Source organism: Rhincodon typus, chromosome 8 (assembly GCF_021869965.1).
Source record: "Rhincodon typus isolate 14 chromosome 8, sRhiTyp1.1, whole genome shotgun sequence".
Lineage (NCBI taxonomy): Eukaryota > Metazoa > Chordata > Chondrichthyes > Orectolobiformes > Rhincodontidae > Rhincodon > Rhincodon typus.
This window is the reverse complement of record NC_063339.1, coordinates 82,335,992-82,358,871: the sequence shown is the minus strand read 5'-3', so window position 1 is coordinate 82,358,871 and position 22,880 is coordinate 82,335,992.

The window sequence follows — 22,880 nt, the reverse complement described above, 5'->3', positions numbered from 1 at the left end:
AGAAGTATGCAGAATGTGAGGAAACTGGGAGAGAGAGAGATTGGGAGGTAGATAGTGTGTGTGTGAGAGAGAGAGTGTGTGTGAAGCGATGCAGGAGGGAGGAACAGTGAAAAAGATTGAGAAAATGGGAGGAGGAGTGAGAGAGAGAGAGAGAGATGGAGGGAGAGGGAGCAAGGGAGAGAGATGAATTCTGCGGAGGCCAAGTGGAGTAGGTGATACCAGAGTTGAAAGCCTTAAATTGACTTAAACCCAAATCCTAAACTCGGCCCTGGTCCCCTCCTTTTCCCTGAGCACCAGGACTTGGGGCCAAGTCTGTCTCTCTCCAGCTCAGCTCTTCAAACACAAACAAAATGTAGTTTGCTCTGCTGCTTGGCACTTTTTAATGAACATTTTTATTATTTACGAATTTTAATTATAGATACAATCAATGGAATGGTGACTTTTCTCACTCGCCCCTGAGTTGAGAGAAACATTGAAGTGTGCTCATGTGACCTGTGTGATAAGGTTGGACAATCCAGTCTGTTACCATAGCGATAGGCTGTTTCATTGCTGCACATTTGTCTGAAATGAGAAAATCCTAGATCGATCAATTAATGAGTGAATTTGATTGAATGATGAATTTGAGTAAAGGGATATATAAGCACATTCTTCAGCTGCTGTCTGAACTTAGTCTGGGTCATGGCATAAATCACGGTGTTTGTGCAGCAATTGAGGAGCTGCAGCATGAAGCCAAAATGCTGCACAAAGTCATGTAGATACACAAACCCATTCCCAATCCAATACATCCAATCCCATATAGAATACATCATTAACATTGACCATAACAGAATGAAATTGGCCGAGATCACAAACAGTAAAATGATGGATTTTTTTCTATTTTCCATTTCTGTGTCACCCTGACTGTCCCCATGTGAGCCTGGAGTCTCCTGCGGGCTCTGCTGATCACTAAAATGTGTCTGACGGTGAAAACATTAAGCAGTAGAATCAGGAGAAATGGGAGAGCCAGGCCTTTTTCTGGTTGGACTGGTGCCTTTGAGAGACAGAATATGTTCACTGAATATATGTCTTTGAAAGACCGAATGGGACCTATACAGACCAGATAGGGGCCTTTATTGTGTTGTATAGGGGTCTTTTATTGACCGGAAAGGGACTTCTGGCGTATTGAATCTGGTTACTTCACTGACCAGAAAGAGGCCTTTGTCAGACTGAATCAGGGCTTTTGACAGGTCGAATAGTATAATTTGTTGGACTGAATAAGGTCTTTTGAGAGACCAAATAGGGGCATTGTTTTGGGCCAGATAAGATCATTTGTGATAAACCAGATAGAGGCCTTTGCTGTGGCATACAGTTGTCTTTGAGAGCCTGAATAGGTCCATTTAACAGACCTCATAGGACCCTTTGACAAGCTGGATAGAGGCCTGTTACACACTGGATGAGGGCCTGTGGGGAGCCATATGGGATGTCTGCATCGCTGGCTGGATCAGCATTTCTTACTAATAACTAGTTACCCTTGAGATGGTGGTGGTGCCTCTGACAGTTTCTCTGAAAACAGAGTAGGAACGGGGAATGAGGCAATATCATTGGTAGAGAGTGGTGTTTAGATGTGAGACAGATTCACTGGGGTAGAGTGAGAATGCAGTCAAAGACAGTCTCTTAGAGAACAGGGTGGGAGTGGGGAATGGGCTAGTTTCTCTGGCAACAGAGAGGGATTGAGTTATATCCTGTTGCTCGAGGAACTCTTTTGGCGGGGGGGTGGAGGTGGAAATAGCCTCTCAGCAGAAAATAGCCAGCAGCAGCCAGGTCTGTAGCACATCATGACGGACTCTGCTGTGAAGTAGGGTATGGCAAATTTTTGTCTAGCCAGGGGCACAGACAGTCATTTCTGAGGCTGGAGATGAGACTTCAGGTTATGATGTGTTGCTTTCTGGTTCCAGGTTCAAGCATTGTCAGATTGGTTGCAGAAAATTCTCAAAGGGCAGCATGAGCAGCAAGAGGTCATTTTGCACATTGTTACACAACGACAGAGGTAGCAAATTGGATGAGGTCCTGCAGAGTGAATATAGGGAATTAGGCAGGATATTAAAAAACAAGACCTCAAGGGCAGTAACCTGTGGATTAATCCCAGTGCCACTTGCTAGTGAGATTAGGAAAAGGAGGATAGGGCAGATGGATCTGTGACAGAGGAGCTGGCATAGAGGGCAGGGATTCAGAATTTTAGATCATTGGGATCTCTTTGGGGGCAGAGTTTAGGACGGGTTGCACCTAAACTGGAGGGGGACCAATGTTCTGGTGGGGAGATTTGCTACAGCTGCTCAGGAGGGTTTAAAGTAGTGTGGCAGGGAGGGCTGTGATCCCAAACACTAATGAAACAATATAGAGTGTTGAGTCGGAACCCATTTCTGAAGAAGGGTCCCAAACCAAAACATCAACTTTCCTGCCCCTGTAATGCTACCGAGTCCATTGTGCTTCTCCAGCTCCATTCTGTGTTGTCTCTGACTCCAGCATCTGCAGTTCTTGCTACCTCATAGAATGTTGAGTGTAGTGCAGGTGTTTAGGAAGAATTGAGAAAGTGTCACCGGACCCGAAATGTTAATTCAGATATTTTTCTTCAGAGATGCTGCCAGACCTGCTGAGTTTTTCCAGCAACTTCTGTTTTTATTCCTGAAGGATCGTTTAGTGAAGCTATATAGGTGGAACTGAGAAATAAGAAGGGGTGATCGCTTTGACAGGATAGTACTATAGGCCCCCCTAATAGTTGGCAGGAAATTGAGGACCAAATATGTAGGTAGATGGCAGGTAGCTGTACAAATAGTAAGGTTGTAACAATAGTGGATTTTAACTTTCAGGATATTGACTGGGATCAGTTTGACCCTGCTGACAACACTCACACGGAGGCATGGATCCTGAGGAGAATGACTAGGAGAAAGATGCAAATAAGCAGAGGGGAAGATCTATTCCCCTTTCAAGGAACAAGGTAATGTAGAGAAATGAAGGGCCAGCTCCTAAGGCACCACCACCTTGCTGTGAACAGGGTGGACGCCAGGACAGGGAACAAGGGAGAGAACACCTGACAGGAAGAGGACAAGATCCCATATTTAAAGTCTACAATTGCAGGGGAAATGGGCATTTTGCACAAGACAATCCCCACCCTAGGCGGAACCCTCAACACAACATACAGGAGACGCAGCTATCAACAGGACTGTATTCCCAGCTCCAATGACGGTCTCAGGCCTTTCCAAAATGAGGTGTGACACAAGGTGGGATGAGATTGGGAGATCCTGTTATGCAGGAAGCCCCCCTTTCAATTTTTTTTATGGGACACTGGGAATTTGACAGGGATAAAATGGAAAATACAAACTACGTTTTTCTTGAGTGGATTTACGGGACACACAAATGGGACAAGTGAGTGCCTTGACTGAAGTACAGACAGGGGAAATAGTACTAAATCAACCGATAGCACTAATAAAACTCCCTAAGATTCAGGAGCACATACTGGGGAGTGATTATACGGGGACAGCGGGACTCTGTTATTACCCAACGAATTGCATGATATGGTAAATGCCAGTTGCGGTAGGAAGCTACCGGGATCGAATCTGCACCTGAGGGGAAATGTGGATAAAGCCCAAAGGAATGAGCAATGATAAACTTGCGCAGCAAATTGTAGCCCAGAAGCATTCGCCAAACACAAACATGATTGCAGGAAATGGAAAGGGAGATATGCGACAGGGTCCCGACTCCAGACCACAGAAGCAGTACGGGTTCCCAAAGCAAGCTGGGGAAGACCTCGGAAAGGCCGTGCACAGCAAGGAGTACTGACACTAATTGCTACACCAATAACATGGCCAGTCGGAAAACTCGACGGCAGTTGGAAACTTAACACTGATGATGGAAAACTCAAAAAAAGTGACTCCGTTGACAGCGTCCACTATAGCCACCAGCCCAGAGACGATTGTGAAGCAAAATGAAGGAAGCTCCGACAAAAACTTGGGTTGAAGGTAAGCCCTAAGAAAGCACAGATCATAAAACAAGAGATTAGCTATTTGGGAATGATATTAACCTTAGGAAAGTGAGAGATTGACATGCAACAAACCGAAACAGTGAGAAAACTCCCTACGTCACAAGATTTAAAAGGACTAATATCCTCTTTAGGGATAGTGGGATATTGCAAAGACCACATAGACGGCTTTGCGACAAAAGCCGCACCCTTGATGGAATTATCAAAGAAAAACGTAGAGTGGCAGTGGCAACCTTAATATAGGTAGTGATAGACTTAAAACAGACATTAGCTACCGTCCCCGCACTAAAAGCCCTGAATACTGAGGAACCATTTTCATTAGAAGTAGCAGCAACAGACACTACCTTGTCGGCTGCCCTGTTACAAGACACACATGGAAAGTTAAGGCCAGTGGCATATGCATCACACATGCTGACCCCTGTAGAACTTGGGTATACGGTATGTGAAAAAGACTTATTAGCCGTTTTTGGGCGGCACAACACCACCTAGTGGGGCTGAATCCTCTTACTATTTTGACTGAATATACACCTAGCCAATTGTTGCTAGATGGGAGGAGTAAAAAGGTGTCAGTGAGCCAAAATCACATTGCCAGATGGACCGTACTACTACAGGCAAGAACATTGTTACTAAAGGAGTAAAATAAAAACTACCACAATGTTAGCTGATAGCTTAGTCCATCAAGGGAACAAACATGGGTGTGATATATTGATAGCAAATGCCACGACGGGGCCATTTGCATCAAAACAAAAAAGGAAGGGTTAATAGAAGGCAAAACAATAAAGACGCGCAGAGTAAAGGGAAAACAGAAGGAAAGCAAAAACCTACCTACTTTTTTGTGGACGGATTCTCATCGGCGCAGGAAGCTGAGCGGAAAACAGGGTGCAGTATCTACATGGAAGATGAACAGTAAATATTAAGCATAGCCCTAAAATTACTGAAAACTATGAGCGTTCAGGCAGCAGAATTGGCAGTAGTGGCATATGAAGAACATAGAACAGTACAGCACAGTACAGACCCTTCGGCCCACGATATTGTGCCGACCTATTATCCTACTAAGATCAATCTACCCTGCATACCCTACATTTTACTATCCTCCATGCGCCTATCCAAGAGTCGCTTAAAAGTCTCTATCATATCTGACTCCACTATCACTGCCAGCAGCGCATTCCACACGCCCACCACGCTCTGTGTAAAGAAATGTAGTTACACATCCAAATGCTTTACCCCCTGGTGCAGACATATGCTCCTACAGCATATATATGTGCAATAGTCTCACAGAACATCTACCCCTAGGGGAGGCCAGAAGGTTCAGCTAGGCCGATAGTAAACCCCTACCATCTGACCCATTACAAAGGTATATCTTTGAGAAGGCAAATGGAAGGAATATGGGGCAATCAAAGTAAAAACACTCTCAAAACTGTCACCTGAAGGGAACAAAAAGGCAGAAGAATTTGCAAAACAAGAGGCCATTAATGAACCAGAATGGAAACTCTCGGTAGACGGAGTGGGCGCACACAAGGAAAAAAACCCATTAAGGTAATGGATTTGGTTGAAGAACAAAGCAAGGATGAGGAACTGAAGAAATTCATGAACGAAGGAAAATCAGAAATATATGAAGAGATGAAAGGGATTTGTGTCCAGGATGAAGTTGTGATGTGTGAAATGGAGCTCAGTGGTACCTGAGAGGGCTTGAAGGAAACAAATGATTCAGTGGTAACATGACTTGTGGGAACACCAAGAAATGGACAGCACCCTAAAATAAAGGAGGTATGTCGGTGGCCAAAAATGAAGGAGGATGTGGAACATTGTGTGAAAAAAAAAACTGTTCAATATGTGCCCAATACAACCCCGATTCGAATGCCAGAAAAGGAGCGATGGGGCGTAACAGAATCAGAGAGAGGCAGTGGGCAAATCTGCAGATTGATTTATTGGTGTCCCTACCCTCACGTAGGTACTACAAGTACACCTTGGTAATAGTGGATACATTCACCAAGCGGGTAGAAGTGTTCCTAACCCGAACCAACACTGCCACAGCAAGCTGCCAAGGTGCTGTCGGAGCGAATATTTCCTCAATGGGGATTATCCGCAACACTGAGTCCGACCGGAGAATCCATTTTACCGCCCAAGTAATGCAGACTATTATGATCTTGTTGGGAATAAAACGAAGATTCCACATACCCCATCAATCTCAGTCCACCGGGATAGTGGAGTGAATGATTAGAACTATGAAAACCGTGATGGCAAAAATGGCCAAGCAACACAAAACCACATGGCCAACTGTGTTGCCATATATAATGATAGTACTAATGACAGTGTGAAGCACAGTAACATCTTTGACCGGGTACACACGGTATAAACTAGTAACTGGAAGAGATATGAGAAGGATGGCAGTGCTGGTGGGACTTGACTTTTCAGAAGCCGAGGTTGATGGGATTGAATCCGAGAAATGTCTGCAACAATTAATTGAAACTGTCAAGCAGGCAAATTACATGGCCGCAAACCAAATGGGAAGAAAGCATCAACAAAGTAAAGCTTACTTCGATTCCAAAACTAACCCAATTGAACAGAATGTGGGAGATAAAGTACTCATTAGAGTACAGCAACTTGCCTCGTTTTTGAGTCCCCAATTTACATGTCCCTATGAGATAATAGATAGGGCCAGTCCCACAGTGTACAAGGTCCTCATAGCACCCGGAAAAACGGGATGGTATCACATTAATCTGTTAAAATTAATAGGATAACAACAAGCAGATCACTCCCAACCATGATTATGATTGATGCCTTGGAACATGAAGTAAGATCACCACCACTTCAACAACAGCAGCAACCACCGCAACATATAGTGGAGGCGACAGAGGGTTTTCCAATCCAACCGATAGATTAGGTCCCCAGATTGGAAACTAGGCAGAAGGGAAAATAGCCTAGACAAAAGAAAAGGGAAAGAGGGGCGAAAAAGAGAAGGCAAAATGGAGATGGTCGGGAAACTGACTGACCTCTGGCAATCGGGGAAGATGAAACAGCAGGGACATCGGAGGTTAATTGTCGCAAAACTGACATAAGAACTGTAAATAAGAGCAGAAATTGCATTTTTTTTGTAGGAAGAAGAATCATCATGAGAAGATGGAAGATTATTGTTGTCAGTGTAACCGCGGGATTTTAGTACAGGTAGTTGACAGACATGCTACGGGAAGGGGATGGCGGTCGTCGATTGCGAACATAAAACTTTATGTATACGAACAAATGTCACAATTGACACTAGCATGTTGGAATGAGTTGGTGGTCTGGTTATCGGCCCACAGGGAAGGGACCGAACCTTTCTATATCGGGAAACGTTGGCCGGGAAGAGATAGATGATTTTTTTGTTCACATGGTCTGAGACAAGAGTGAACATTAGTTTTGACGAATTTTGTGAGATGAAAGCTGTAGCCTTTGACGGTCCAGTTGAGTAGAGCGTAAGTTTAACTTACGACAAACCCAAATGTACTCAGGGAAGCTAGGAACAATTTAGCTAGATGTCGTGGGCTGGAACCTTTCACACTGTACAGAGATAGCTCACGAACTACCACCATCATGACCCCTGAAACCACCCCAGAGCGAATCTCAGAGACGAACAGGGGAGTGGGGCTAGTTTTGGAAGAAACGGAAGATATAGTTACTCTGGTACCGGGATATAGACACGTACAGGTAGTGTTGAAACTAAGAGACATACAATAAAGCTCCTAGTGTGGTAGCAAAACCCGACAGCTCTTTAATTAGAGATAACAGGGTGTAGAGCTGGATGAACACAGCAGGCCACGCAGCATCAGAGGAGCAGGAAGGCTGACGTTTCGGGTCTGGACCTTTCTTCAGAAAACCCTTCTTCCTTTTATTCTGAAGAAGGGTCCAGACCCGAAACGTCAGCCTTCCTGTCCCTCTGATGCTGCTTGGCCTGCTGTGTTCATCCAGCTCTACACCTTGTTATCTCAGATTCTCCAGCATTGGTAGTTCTTACTGGCTCTTTGATTAATTGTTCCAAAGGCAACTTAACGGTAGTGAGTTAACGTTCGAAAGAAAAAGGAAGAAAGGGGGTTTGGTTGAATTAAGAAGTGCAGGTTAATTACTGTTAATACCCTTGCCATAGCAGAACTGGAAGACCAAATAGAGTCCCTCCACGAGAATGTGAGGATAATAGTGGGACAGTAGTACCACGATCAGGAAACAAACAAGTAGAATAGGACAGCAGACAGCACAAGCGATCCTAAGCATCACAAAATCACTGGAGCCTCTCTCGGACATTACCAATGAGATTATTGATAAGATAGCTCAGGACGAGCCTCGCAATAATAGGGCAAACATTCTGTTCAATTTGTGCCAACTGGATGTTATCCATGATCAGCACAAATATGCTGCAACTACAGAATCACAGGATACCGATTGGGTGTCAGATGAACAACTGAGAACATGGGTGGGAGAAAAGACGCTTTTATACCACCTCAGAAATCTCACCCTCACTTATCAGGTTCAGGCTACTAGTGACGATATTAAAGGTCAATTTTACATTGGTGCAGTACTGCATATACTAAAACATAGAAGCAACCTAACATACCCCCTGATGCGAGTTCATAATGTGGGCAAATACCACGAAGGAACTGGATATCGTTAAGTAGCCCACCAACCCATGCTTTGTTACAGAGGGGTCAAAAAGGAGGATTCAAGTATCTAAATGCCATCAAGGGGAAACCATTGCGCATATCCTGAAACGACCAAAGAAGGGCCAACTTCGTGTGGATTTGCCTCTAATGAGAATGACCAAACTTTCCTTAAATATGCCTTGGTAAGAGATACTTACTGTGTCGCCACAGCAGCCTGCGAATACCAAAAAGGACGAATTTGGTATACCCTATATAGACAGAAGGTAACCATTAGTAATATCTCTTCTGATTTAACCGTTTTTCAAGTTTTGCACAAGCCAGAATCTGATGGGAAGCTGAATATAATCCTGTCTGTCCATCCAAGTGAGGAGGAAGATTTAAGGTAACTTGTAGTCACAGAACTTCCTTCCATTCCGAATTTCACAGTGGACTGGACAGAGATCATTCTGGAGGCACGGGAAATCATCTATAGATGGACGACACACGAGAAAAAAAGATTAAAATTCACGCTGAAGAGGCAGATAAGGATTTGCAGGTTCCGAGTTTTTAAGAGTAAAATTCGGAATTGGGGACTGAACACTCAGATCAGAATTCCATCTAATGTGATTTTAGTACTGCAAGTTATACTTTTTGCAGTGATGATCTTATTCTGTTTGTTAAAACGGAAAGTTGAGAAATGGAAAGGGGTAACTACTGATCTTAAATACTAGAAGGTAGCTATGGGAAAGGGTTTATGATGTTTATTTTCCTTATTACAATGGTGATGTGTACATAAGGGTATTGCCGACAATACTATATCGTCCATTGTAATACTTATTATCTGATTGTATTAACTTTAACCCAGTGCTGTTATACTTACTGAATCGCGAAGCATAATTACAAATGTAAATGTAAAATAAATTCGAATGTAATAGAATTGTAATGCCGGATGCATAATTCTGTATGTTATAACTTTTATACAGTGAATTTATATGATCCTAAACTTAATAGATTAAATTTAGTATCATGGGGAGGGTGGAGGATTAGTTGGACGAGTTACGTGGCCTAGCTAGGAATCAATGGGATCGGAGGAAGGGGGCCCCATAAGGACTGCTGCAAATGCTGCTACAGGCAGCAGACATAGGAGGAAGCATCTGGCCCTGACTCATACATCCACAGGAAAAAAAAAATTTACGGATGTAAGTCAGTCCAGCGGGTCAACCCCAGGTCGCTGCATCAAAACGCAGCCAATTATGAGCAGGCACATTTGGATGATATGGTCAGTCATGCTACAGACCGTATCGGAACTTAGGCAGCGTCAACTCCTAGAGAATAACCAACGTTTCAAGAGGCGTGCCCTTAGACCAAGACGAACTGACGGATCAATGCAAGACAGAACAGACCGTGTCTAGCCAGCACAGTCCGTCCACGGTAGCGGGTTGTATAGCTCTATGTAACACATGAGTAGATTTAGGAAGGGTTAAATCAAGTAGTAAACACAAAGACCGCTTTGTGGAGCACCTAAGCTCCAACGACAACACCTCCCAGTCGCGAACCACTTCAACTCTCCCTCCCACACCCGCTCCCTGGACAACGTGTCCATCCTGGGCCTCCTCCAGTCTCACAACGATACCACCCGGAAACTGGAGGAACATCAACTCATATTCCGCCTTGGAACCCTACAACCCGATGGTCTCAATGTGGGGTTTACTAGCTTCAAAATCTCCCCAACCCCGACCTCATCCCAAGACCAACACCCCCTCTCATCCCCGCCTCCTTGACCTGTCCGTCTTCTCTCCCACCTATCCGCGCCTCCCACCTCACTGACCAACCCCCCCCCCCCCACTTCCTACCTACACTCACCTCTACTAGCTTCATCCCCGCCTCCTTGACCTGTCCGTCTTACCTCCCACCTATCTGCTCCACTATCCACCTTCTATCACCGCCTCCCCCACTCTATTTATTTCAGAGACCCCTTCCCCTCCCCCATTTCGGAAGAAGGGTTCCGACCGGAAACGTCAACTTTCCTGCTCCTCTGATCCTGCCTGGCCTGCTGTGCTCATCCAGCTCCACACCTTGTTATCTCAAGACTCCAGCACGGGCAGTTCCTACTATCTCTAAACCCAAAGTTTAATTGTGCGTGTGTTGTTAATGATTCTACGGGGCTCTTCCAGGGCGAGAGTCTAACTCAAAGTACGAGTGAAACTTTGCGGGTCTGACAGTGATAGAAAAAGAATTAAGGTTTCGATTACTATGACCTATTCAGAACTAAAAGCAGCTAGAAAATGGTGGTATATGTGCTGATTAATGGGTGAGCGGTTTGGGGGAAGAGAGGGAAACAAAAATAACTGCAGGTGCTGGAATCCAAGGTAGGGAAGCAGGAGGCTGAAAAAACACAGCAAGCCAGGCAGCATCTGGAGGAAAGGAGCTGTCAATGTTTCGGCTTTTACCCTTCCTCAGGACTGGAAGGCCGGTAAGTGGAGACGGAGCCGAGGGAAAGGGAAAAAAGAGGGACATAGGCGTTAGACAAATGACAAAGGAAGTTGGGATAAATTTGAAACATCCCCAGAGTGGAGAGAGACGGGCTGAATCGCCAGCAGTCCCTGTGCTCTGAGCTGTGTGAGCACACTGTGAGAGTGGACACTGTGAATGATAAAGCTCATGACGGGGCAATAGAGACGGGGACGCTTCTGCTGCTCATCACTCACATCACAATGGGGCTTGGCTGATTGACGGAAGCCCCGGACCAATAGGAGGAATCATGGGGCGGAGCTAGATGGTGGAGACGGGACCATCAACGGCGCAGGCGCGGTGACGCTGTAACCGATGCGGGAGGTCAGAAAAAACAGGGACGGGCCGAGGTACAGAGGAGACAGGGAGTGAGTTTGCAAGACTGGGATGTTTCATAAACACCCGGTGTAGGCCGCTGGATCCGATTTTGAAATACCCTTCCCGCATTCGCTGCAAGCGGGAAAACTGCTGCACGTTTCAGTCGCTAACAGACCACCGGTTACCTCTGGGACAGCAAGGCGCATGCGCAGGTGGGGGCGGGGTTTGATGCTTTACACACAGCGAACCCAAACCAAGAAAAATATTCAGAGATAGTAGGAACTGCAGATACTGGAGAATCTGAGATAACAAGGTGTAGAGCTGGAATAACGCAGCAGGCCAAGCAGCATCAGAGGAGCAGGAAAGCTGACGGTCTAGGCCCGAAAAATCAGCTTGCCTGCTGTGTTCATCAGCTCTACACCTTGTTATCCAAGAAAAATATTGGTCTTTCCAGATTTCTGTCTTGCACTGCCAGTGATTTTTTTCGTTTGTGAATTTGTTTTACAGGATATTAATTGAGAATAATTTGCAGTCCAGGATCTCAAAGCAAGTTCTAACACAGTCAGTGGAATCATCAGGATGTGAACATTACTGGCATTCAACTGTGGAAGGAAAAGGTTTAGTCTGTTCTGTCTGTGGGAAAATATCTCCGATATGGTTGTAACTTGAAAAGCAGCAAGATGTTAAAATATGGTTAGACTACCCATGGGTATGTGTTCAGTTCTGGACCCTGCAGCTTTGAAAGGAGTTCTTGGCCTGAGAGGGGGTTACAGATTTTTCCAAATAACACTTCGCCTCTTTGAAAGAACTGTCATTTTTAGTCCCATTACATAACTTTTAGCCTATAAATTCCCCTCATTCTCAAATACCTGCAAACTCTATTTGAAAATTCCTTGTAGACTCGAGATCCAGCACCGCTTCAGGTGGAACGTTCCAGATTCTGACAATTCTCTGTTGATTTAGAAACTGTTGAAGTTCGTGTTGAGTCCAGAGAGTTATAAAGGGCTGAATTGAAAGATGAGATGCTGTTCCCTGAGCTCTCATTGAGCTACATTGGAACAGTACAAGAGGCCGAGGTCAGTGAATGTGAGCCAACAATTAAAATGACAAGGCTTCCCTGTGAGTTCTGCTTGGCTCAATGAGAATGCTTTGGAGTTGGGTGCAACCAAGGCAGGTAAGACGGAGAAGGTGAAGCTGAAAGTCTGAATGCAGTGCTCAGTCTCACTCCAGGCTGTTCAGAAAGTGTCACGGTCCCAACAGAAACAGACAATTGGTAAGTGATAGCTTTTTTTTTCCTTTATTCATTCACGGGACGAGAGTGTCGCTGGCTCGGCAGCATTTATTGCCAATCCCTAATTTCCCAGAGGGCAGTTCAGAGTCAACCACATTGCTGTGGTTCTGGAGTCACATGTAGGCCAGACCAGGTAAGGATTGCAGCTTCCGTCCCTAAAGGACATGAGTGAACCAGGTGGGTTTTTCCCGACAATCGGCGATGGATTCATGGTCATCATTGGATCCCTATTTCCAGATATTTTATTGAATTCAAATTCTACTATCTGCCGTGGCGGAATTCGAACTCAGGAACCTAGAATGCTGTCTGGGTCTCTGGATTAACAGTCCAGCAATAATACCACTAGGCCATTGCCTCCCCTGCAGGGTATTTCCAATAGTTTTTAAAGTATAATGTATCAGCTTAAGAAAAGGTAGGGGCTTTCGATCAAACTAAAACTGTTTGAAATGAAGGAAGATCCTGAGATTAATTAATGGGAGTAACTATCTTAATCTGGAGAAAAGTCATGACAAGAGTCCTCAGACCCATGGTGTGCTCCTCTTGCACAATGTGGGAAATAAGGGTTGCTTCCAGTGTCCCTGACAGCTATATGTATAAGAAGGGTGTCCATCTGCAGCTGCTGGTTGACTGCTTTTCAGAGCTGAAGCTGTGAGTAGATTCACTGTGGAGCATCCATGATCTTGAGACAGTTGAAGACAGCATATTTAGTGGTCACACTGTAGGTGATGATTACACAGGCAGAAAGGGAATGGGTAACTAACAGACAAAGTAAAAGGCTCAGGAAGGAAGTACAGGAGTCTGCAGTGGTCATTCCCCTCTCAAACAGATTGATTGTTTTGGATCCTGTTTTGGGGAGTGGCCTCTCAGTGGTAAGCAGCAAGAGCCAAATTCATGGCACCATGGGTAGCTCTGCAGCACAGAAGGAGCGGGAAATGAGTAGCACGCTAAAGTAATATGGGATTCGGTAGTAAGGGATACAGTCAGGCACTTCTGTGGTCACAGACGTAGATCCAGGATGGTACCTTACCTCCATGGCACCTGGATCAAGGATGTCGTGGAGCAGCTGCAGGACATTCTGGAGTGGGAGAATGAACAGCCACTGATTGTGAAACACATTGGCACCAATGGCATATGAAAACAAAGGGATGAGGACCTGAAAGCTGAATATGGGAAGATAGGAGATACATTAAAATGCATTATCTCAAAATTTGTAATGTCAGACTTACTATCAGTGCTATGTGTTTGTGAGAGCAGGAATAGAAGGATAGATCAGATAAATGTGTGGCTGGAGAAATGGTGTACCAGAGAGGGATTAGATTATTGAGGTATTGGGTCTGTCTCTGTGGAAGTTGGACATGGGCAGAGTTGGGGCAAATCTCCTTACGGGGACTTTTTCTGGTTATGTTGGTGAGGTTTTAAACTGGTATGGCAGGGTGATTGGAACCAAAATGTAGGATTCAGTGTTACAGATTCAGATCAGGAAACAGGAGGTAGAACATTAGTTACTGATGTAGTCGGCAACTCAGAAAGACAAAAGAAACAAAGGTTAAACAAAGATCAAGTCCCTCTTCATACATCAGTCCTGACACCACAGGAATCAGTCTGGTGAACCTTCTTTGGACTCTGTCATAGCCAGGGCATCCTTCCTTGGGAAAGGAGAACAATAGTGCACATAGTATTCCAGCTGTGGCCTCGCCTTGCAGAAAGATACTGAAAGCAGCAAATGCTGGAAGATCACAGCAAGTCAGGCAGCATCCAATGCCGGAAAGCTCTGATGAAGAGTCATCTAGACTCGAAACATTAGCTTGCTCTCTTTCAGTGGATGCTGCTTGACCCGCTGTGATCTCCAGCATTTGTTGTTTTCGGTGCAGATTCCAGCATCTGCAGTAATTTGTTCCTACCTTACAGAAAGATATCCCTGTTCCTGTACTCAAATCCTCTTACTTTGAAGGCCAACATATCATTTGCATTTTTCACTGCTTGCCACACCTTCCTGCTTACCGAAGGAGAGTCAGAGAGAATCATGAAACAAAATGGGGTCAGAGACTCTTATATAAAATTGTTGAACACAATGTCTGTGCTGGGCATCAAGCATCTATTTATGGTCATCCCATTTTCCAGCGTTCAGCCTGAAACGTAATACGATGGTGCTTTGTTTGATCATTTAAACACTTATTCAAGGTTGCAATGGTTCCTGCATCAGTCACGATTTCAGATGATCTCAGACTTGCTGATTAACCTGGTGCCACCTGCTTGTAAGAGGAGGAATAGGAGGATAGAGCACATTAATGCATGGCTGAGGAGCTGGGGCAAGGAATCACATTTTTGGATCTGTGGAATCTCTTCTGTGGTTGACGTATGTGAGAAAGACAGGGTTGCAGCTGACTTGCAATGGGAACAATATCCTGGCGGAGAGATTCGGCAGTGCTACTCGGGAGGGTTTAAACTAAAAGGAGCGATGGGGGGACCCAAACGAGATAGTGAGAAAAGAGAACAGTCTAAGTCTAGAACATTTGAGAAGAAGAGCAAGTCAAATATTCAAGGCACAAACAAAGCAGAGAACGAGTTAAGACTGATAAATTACACTGCATTTATTTCAGTGCAAGAGGCCTAAAGGTAAGGTAGATGAGCTCAGGGCATGGCTGGCAACATGGGACTGGGATATCATAGCTATTACAGAATCGTGGTTCAGGGAAAGGCAGGTCTGGCAGCCTAATATTCCAGGGGATAGGAAGTGGAGTAGTGGATGCCAGAGTTGGATGGGGAGTGGCGTTTTTAATTAAGGATAACATTACTGCTGTTCTTAGTGAGGATATTCCAGGGAGTATGTCCAGTGAGGTTATTTGCATGCAACTGAGAAATAGGAAAGAGATGATCACCATACTGGGATTGTACTGTAGGTCCCCCAAAAGTCAGTGGGAAATTGAGCAGTAAATTTGTAAGCAGGTCTGAAATATCTGTAAGAATGATAGGATTGTAATGGTAAGAGGTGGCATGGTGGCTCAGTGGTCAGCACTGTTGCCTCACAGCGCCAGGGACCTGGGTTTGATTCTACCCTCGGGCGACTATCTGTGCGGAGTTTGCACATTCTCCCCGTGTCTGTATGGGTTTCCTCGCGCAGTCCAAAGATGGACAGATTAGGTGTATTGGCCATGCTAAATTGCCCATAGTGTCCAGGGATGTACAGGCTAGTTGAATTAGCCATGGGAAATGCAGAGTCACAGGGATGGGGTAGGATTTTCTTCAGAGCATTGGTGTTGACTCAATGGGCCGAATGGCTTGCTTCCACACCGTAGGGATTCTGTCCTATAAACTGGAATTGCCATAATGTTAAGGGCTTGGATGGAGAGGACTTTAAGTGTGTACAAAAAAAAAAATTCTTCTTCAGGATGTGGATGTACCTTCTAGAGAAAGACCAAAACTGAAACTTCTCTTCGGAAATAAGGCAGGGCAAGTGACTGAGGTGCCAGCGGAGCAGCAATTTGGGGCCAGTGTTCACAATTCTATTAGTTTTAAAGTAGTTATGAGAAAGGGTAGACCAGATCTAAAAGTTAAAGTTCTAAATGAGAGGAATGCCACTTTTGGCCATATTTGGGAAGAATTTTCAAAAGTTGATTGGGGCAGCTATTTGCATGTAAAGGTTGAAATATGGTTGGAAATAGGAGGTTTTCAGAAATGAGGTAACGAGAATTGAAAGGCAGTATGTTAGTGTGAAGGGTAAGGCTGATAGGTGTAGGGAATGCTGGATGACTAGAGAAATTGAAGCTCTGGTCAAGAAAATGGTGTAAGAATATGGCTGGTATGGACAGCAGGAATCAAGTGAATCCTTCAAGGAGTATACTCAAGAGGGAAATCAGGAGGTCAAAAAGGGGACACGAGATAGCTTTGGCAGATAGGGTTAAGGAGACTCCAAAAATACTACAAATACACTAAGGGCAAAAGAGTAACTGGGGAGAGAATTGTGCCCCTTACAGATCAACATGGTGTCTGTCTGTGTGAGGAACCGCAGGAGATGGGTGAGAGACTAAATGAATATTTCAGTCAGTATTTACTGTGGAGAAGGATATGGAAGCTGGAGAACTTGGAGAAATAAATAGTGATAGCTTGAAGAGTGTCCATATTACAGAGGAGGAGGTGCTGGGTGTCTTAAAACAATTAAAGATGAGCAAGTCCCAAGACCTGTTCAGTTATATCTTTAGAATATTATGCGAAACTAGGGAAGTGATTGCTGGGCCCCTTGCTGTAATATTTTGTCATCAATAGCCAGGGGTGAGGTGCAGAAGAATAGCGGTGGCTAATGTGACATTATTTAGGAAAGATGGTAGGGAAAAGCCAGGGAACTACAGATCAGTGAGCCTGATGTCAGTGGTGGCTAAGTTGATGGAGGGTATTCTGAGGGACAGCATTTGCATATATTTGGAAAGGCAAGGACTGATTAGGGAGTCAATGTGGCTTTGTGCGTGGGAAACTATGTCTCATGAGCTTGATTGAGTTTTTTTGAAGAAGTGACAAAGAAGTTTGATGAAGGCAGAGTGGTGGATGTTGTCTATATGGACTTCAGCAAGGCATTCGACAAGGTTCTGCATGGTAGACTGGTTAGCAAGGTTAGATCACATGGAATCCAGGGAGAGCTAACCATTTGGATACAAATTTGGCTTGAAGGTAGAAGACAGAGGGTGGTGGTGGAGGGTTGTTTACTCTGTAGAAGGCAGTGTGATGAAAGTCTGCACACTGCTGCTGTAATTGGAACTTGGAGGCTGGAGTGGCAACACCTATTGCAAGAGAGAGCAACTGGAGCTGGTTGAGGCTTAGGGCCTGGAGCCTCTGGTGCTGTAACCTGCCTATCAGGAGGCACTCGAACCTGGGATTCTCTATTGCTGCTGTCTTTGGAAGCCTGGTGGCCTGAATTTCTCCTCAGTGAGTTGAAGACTGCTTCAATAACGCCTGCTGTGCTGGGGAGAAGCTGCTGCTGACTGGGGCCTGGAGCATCCAGTGCTGCAGCCTGCCTCGAGCTTGGGACTTGCTGCTACCCTGAAAAGTGAGGTGGTCTGCATTTCTATATTCAGCCTGGACTACTACTTCAGTCAGGAGATTCAGGCCTGGATAGTAATTGCCTGAACACTTGCAGTGAGTGATTGTATTTTGGAGTCTGGGCCGTGGAACTGTTTGGAGCCATCTCCTTATTATTTCATTGTGACTGCAGCCTATTTGCTGGCAGTGACTATTGCCTCTGAGCATTGGGAAGCTACTGTTTTGGACTTGTCCCAAGCTGCTAAGCAACCCACAAGACCGCCTGAAGTGACTGGACTGACAGGTGATGCCTAATGGGACTCTTTCAGTTTCCTTTACCTATTACTTGTGTGAGGGGACGTGGTGGTCCTGGTTTGGGGGCAATGGGGGCGTGATGGTGACCATGGGGCGCTCCAAAACAACATCAAGGGTGGGGCCCAGTCGTTCCTATGTGGGGCTGGTTATAACCATAGCATGCCCCACTCCCCAGGGGGCCTCATTGCCCTTTGACAAAACAGCTCAGGGTGAAATGTTACATTCACCCTGACATGACCAGAGGCCTTGGCAGGGGTAGTTAGTACCCCCACCATTGTCACTGTGTCAAAGATGGGAAGGCAGTATTCTTCCTGAAGACTGAGCAGGTGGTACATCTCACCTTGGAGATGGGGCTTACTGTTGTTGGGACACCTTGCCTGTTGACTCTCTGGAGGTATTTGCTCAGAGGGGTCATTTTATCAAATTACCACCCTTTGTTCCATCGGAGCTCTTTCTCTCCCACCTCCGCCAGCTCAGGAAGGTGAGGTTGGGTGTGGTGCTGCTACTGCTGGTTTGAAAGAGACCTGTATGAGACACGTCTACTCTTTCCAACAACATGTTTTTGTCTGCCTGGCCTGGGAGGAGGTCACTGTCAGTTGAGCATTAACGTGCTGCTTACCGGGCGCTCTGGTTAGCAGACAGTGTACCATGTCATGCCTGCAAGGAAGTGGTGCACCTCCAGAGTAACTGGCCTGCCTCAAAGGTCACTGCGAAGACTCAAAACAGCCACAGCTAGCACCGTCTCCCCTCCCCTCAAGACATCCCCTCGGCCCTCGCGGGAGTGGGTCTCCTCACTTATGGACACCAGTGGGGTGGTTGGAGAGCATCCGCAGGGGAGGAAAGCCCCAAGGAAGACTAAACATTTGGGGGCGGCCTTCCAGGAGAATTTCCCGAGTGACTTCGAGGCCATCAGCCCCCAGCCTGGGGAGGGATCTCTCACAAAGGATAGCGGTCCTGGGCCTGACAGAAAGGCATGGGATTTGGAGCCTGGCCCGGGGCCCGTCGACGATGAAAGTGCGGATGAGAACGGGGTGCCCCATGTACCCCAAAGCTCATGAGGGACAAGAAAAAAGTGAGGAAGTGTGAGAGGGAGGGGTGGCAGCAAGACAATGGTGAGATGGAGATGTCCTTTATTCCTCAGCTTCCCAGAAAAGGCTCCACCCCTTGGGATCGGAGGCCCAGGGGGTGACAAACCTCCCCTTCCCTGACCGCCCCCTCAGTTCACTGCAACTAGGCCAGGCACCTGAGAGGGTGAGGTGGGTGTGACCGCTGAGGTCTTGCTGATGCCACAAGAATTGGAAGGCCTCGAAGTGCTGCATGTGCACTGCAGTGGAGATAGTTACCTTGAGGGCACCTTGGATTGTAGTGATGAAGGAAACAGGCCTTTTATGTCAGGCAGCCCTCCCCTTTACTGAGGATCCTTTCCCAGACATGGTGGCCTGGCACCAGGAGTGGAGCATGTTGCCTGGAGCCAGACGTTTTAACCAATGTTTTAGTTGAGTCTGGTATAATCCAAGACCTGGAGGTCCCTGCAAAGAATCCTCCTGCCTTTGATCCTGGGGATGGCAGGGACCATCCGGTGACCCCGGACCAGCGCCCACCAGGGGTCGGAGGCAACAACCTGGAGGAGGACTGGGTGTCGATTGTGAGCACCACCTAGTTAGATGAGGTGGAGAGAAACATGGTGCTCGCGGACAAAGTCCCCCCTATTCTCCATCAGGACTTTTTGCTAGCGATGCTTTGTCGCTGAGACAGAGTGTGGTTGGCTATGGATAGGTGGAATTCTCTTCCGCTTTGAGTCATATCTGCCCGGTAGCTATTGGCAGCTCCAGGAATGGACAAAAATGTGAAGTGGTGGTGCCAGGGATTCCTTTGCAGTGTCCTCAGGAAGTGGAAGGGAAAAAGAGTTCTTCCCTGCTCATTAAGTTGGGGTTCATTGTTTTAAATGGTGCTGGTGGCACATACTGCAGCCATGAAGATATCCTCAGCATTGACAGCAGTGGGAAGGCCCAGGACAGATTTTTGTATTGCCTCGCTCCTCAAGGAACGAAAGTACGTAGTGAGCCTCCTGCAAGAAACATACAACCTTTTAGTAGACGAAGCTACGTGGCTCCAAGAGTGGTGGGGGAATTTTGTTTTATTCAGGAATAGTTAGTAGTTAGGGGGGAATTGTTAGATTTGTTAGTAGTTCTGTTAATTTGTTCACTGTTAGAGTTAGATAAATTGTTATTTGTTGATCATAGAGTGAGTGAAAGGATTTCATTTCATTTAACCACTCCTTTATAACAGATCGAGGGGTGAGAGGCAGGTTATAGCACTTTTCACACATCTTTTAACCGATTAGGAGGCGAGGCGAGCCTCTCTTGGTGTTTCAGCTTTAATTATTGGGGGTGGAAAGGGGGGAAAGCAGCATCAACATCTGCTTTGTAACAGATTGCGGGCTTGAGTCCAGGATCCAGCTGGTTCGTGCACAGAATCTGAACAGATTTGAACAGATTCTGGGTATTAAAGTTTCCAGCAGATCTGAACAGATTTGGGGATCAGTGTCATAGACCTTTAAGTAAAACTTAGGTGAGAAGTGGAAAATCTGTTTAATTTTGGTTACTTGTGGTCGGTTAAATCAAAAGTGGGGAAAATGGCTCTTTACATTGCTAAAGAGGTTCTGGGCTTTGAGGATGCTTCCCAAATTTACCAAGAAAGTTTAGAAAGACAGAGGAAGGATAGACTTTTACATAGCAAATAGGCTAGATTTGGGTTTAGTAATGGAGTCGGTCATGCATTTAGGTATACCAGAGAAACAGGCAAGTGCAGTAAAGTTAGAAAAAATTAAGTTGAAAATTAGACAATTGGAGTTAGAAGATAAAGAAAAGAGCCCGGGCAGAAGAGGAAGAAAGGGAGTTTGAAATGGTTTGAACTACGATTACAAACAGAGGAAAGACAAAAAGAAAAAGAGAGAGATAAAAGAATATAGGGACACCCACAATGCTGTTAGGGAGAAGTTCCTGGATTTTGACCCAATGACAGTGAAGCAACAGCCAATATAGTTCCAAGTGAGGATGGTGTGCAACATGGAAGGGTGTTTACAGCTGGTGATGGTCTCATGTAACTCTGCCTTTATTCTTCTCAAAATTTAGAGGTTGAGCATAAATGTTGCTGATTAACAGCAGATCTAACTCCAGTGTTCACCTGTGAACTCGCTCATGTTTTTGCAGATTTGATGACTGAGTGAATCCCTTCCCACACTCAGAACAGATGAACGGCCTGTCCCCAGTATGAACTTGCTGGTGTTTCTGTAGGCCAGATAAATCCCTGAATCACTCCCCACATTTGGAACATTTGAAAGGTTTCTCCCTAGTGTGAGTTTGCTGGTGTCTCAGCAGGCTTGATGACTGAGTGAATTCTTCTCCACAGTCAGAGCAGGTAAATGGCCTCTCCCCAGTGTGAACTCACTCATGCAGCTGCAGACTGGATAACTGAGTGACTATCTTTCCACAGTCCAAGCAGACAGATGGGCTCCGTCTAATGTGAGCTGGCTGTTTTCTCAACAGGCCAAATATTCACTGAATTTCTTCCCATATTCAACAGGTGAACGGTCTCTCTCTAGGGGCAGCACACTGGTGTTTCCCTAGGGTAGACAAGTCAGGGAATCCCATTCCACATAGTGAGCAGGTGAATGGTCTCTACCTGGTGTGACCAAGTTGATGAAATTCCAGTATTGACAGCGTATGGAATCCCTTCCCATTATCTTCAAACTTGCCAGCAAGGTGGCTCAGTGGTTAGCACTGCAGCCACACAGCACTAGGATCTTCGGTTTGATTCCAGCCTCGGGTGACTGTCTTTGTGGAGTTTGCATATTCTCCCTGTGTCCTCTGGGTGCTCTGGTTTCCTCCCACAGTCCAAAGAGCAAGTAAGGCGGATTGTCCACGCTAAATTGCCCATAGTGTCCGGGGATCTGCGGGCTAGGTTGTTGGATGGGCTGACATGCCTGTTTCCACACAGTATGCATTCTAGGATTCCATGGTTTCTCCATATTGAGGATGTGGTTGTGTGTCTGAAAGTTCAACAATCAATTCACACCACCCGTACACACACACACACACAAATGTGTATGGTCTTTACTCACAGAGAATGGTGAAATGCTTCTTCAGGTCATGCAACTGATTGAAGCTATTTCCACAATCAGTTTACTGAAAGACTCTTACTTTGGGGTGTGCATCTGCTTTTTGAATTAAATTGATGTTTAAAAACTTCGATACAGACAGAACAGACATATGTTTCTCCATTTATGGTTATTTAAGCTCTAGTTAATTAAGTCACTATCCTCACACGATGTTTGTTTTGAGATTCCTTTCTGCAAATCATCTCCTTCTGGCATCGTGTAATAATAAAATGAATAAATACAGATTAGAAATTCAAAACAGACAATTCTAGTTTCTCTAGAATGGGTTTTTCCTTTCCCTTCCCACAGTCTTTCTTGTCATTCTCATTCTGTTTGTCCTTAATGTACACTCTCCCCATTCTCCAGAAGGTGCTACTAAAAAGATCCGTGCTGGACAGACTCTGCGCCCTTCCGGGTTTCAGTTCCTTTCCGAGATAGTAGGAACTGCAGATGCTGGAGAATCTGAGATAACAAGGTGTAGAGCTGGATGAACACAGCAGGCCAAGCCGCATCAGAGGAGCAGGAAAGCTGATGTTTCGGGCCTAGACCCTTCTTCAGAAATGGGAGAGGGGAAGGGGATTCTGAAACAAATAGAGAGAGGGGGAGGCGGATAGAAGATGGATAAAAGGAGAAGATCGGTGGAGAGGAAAC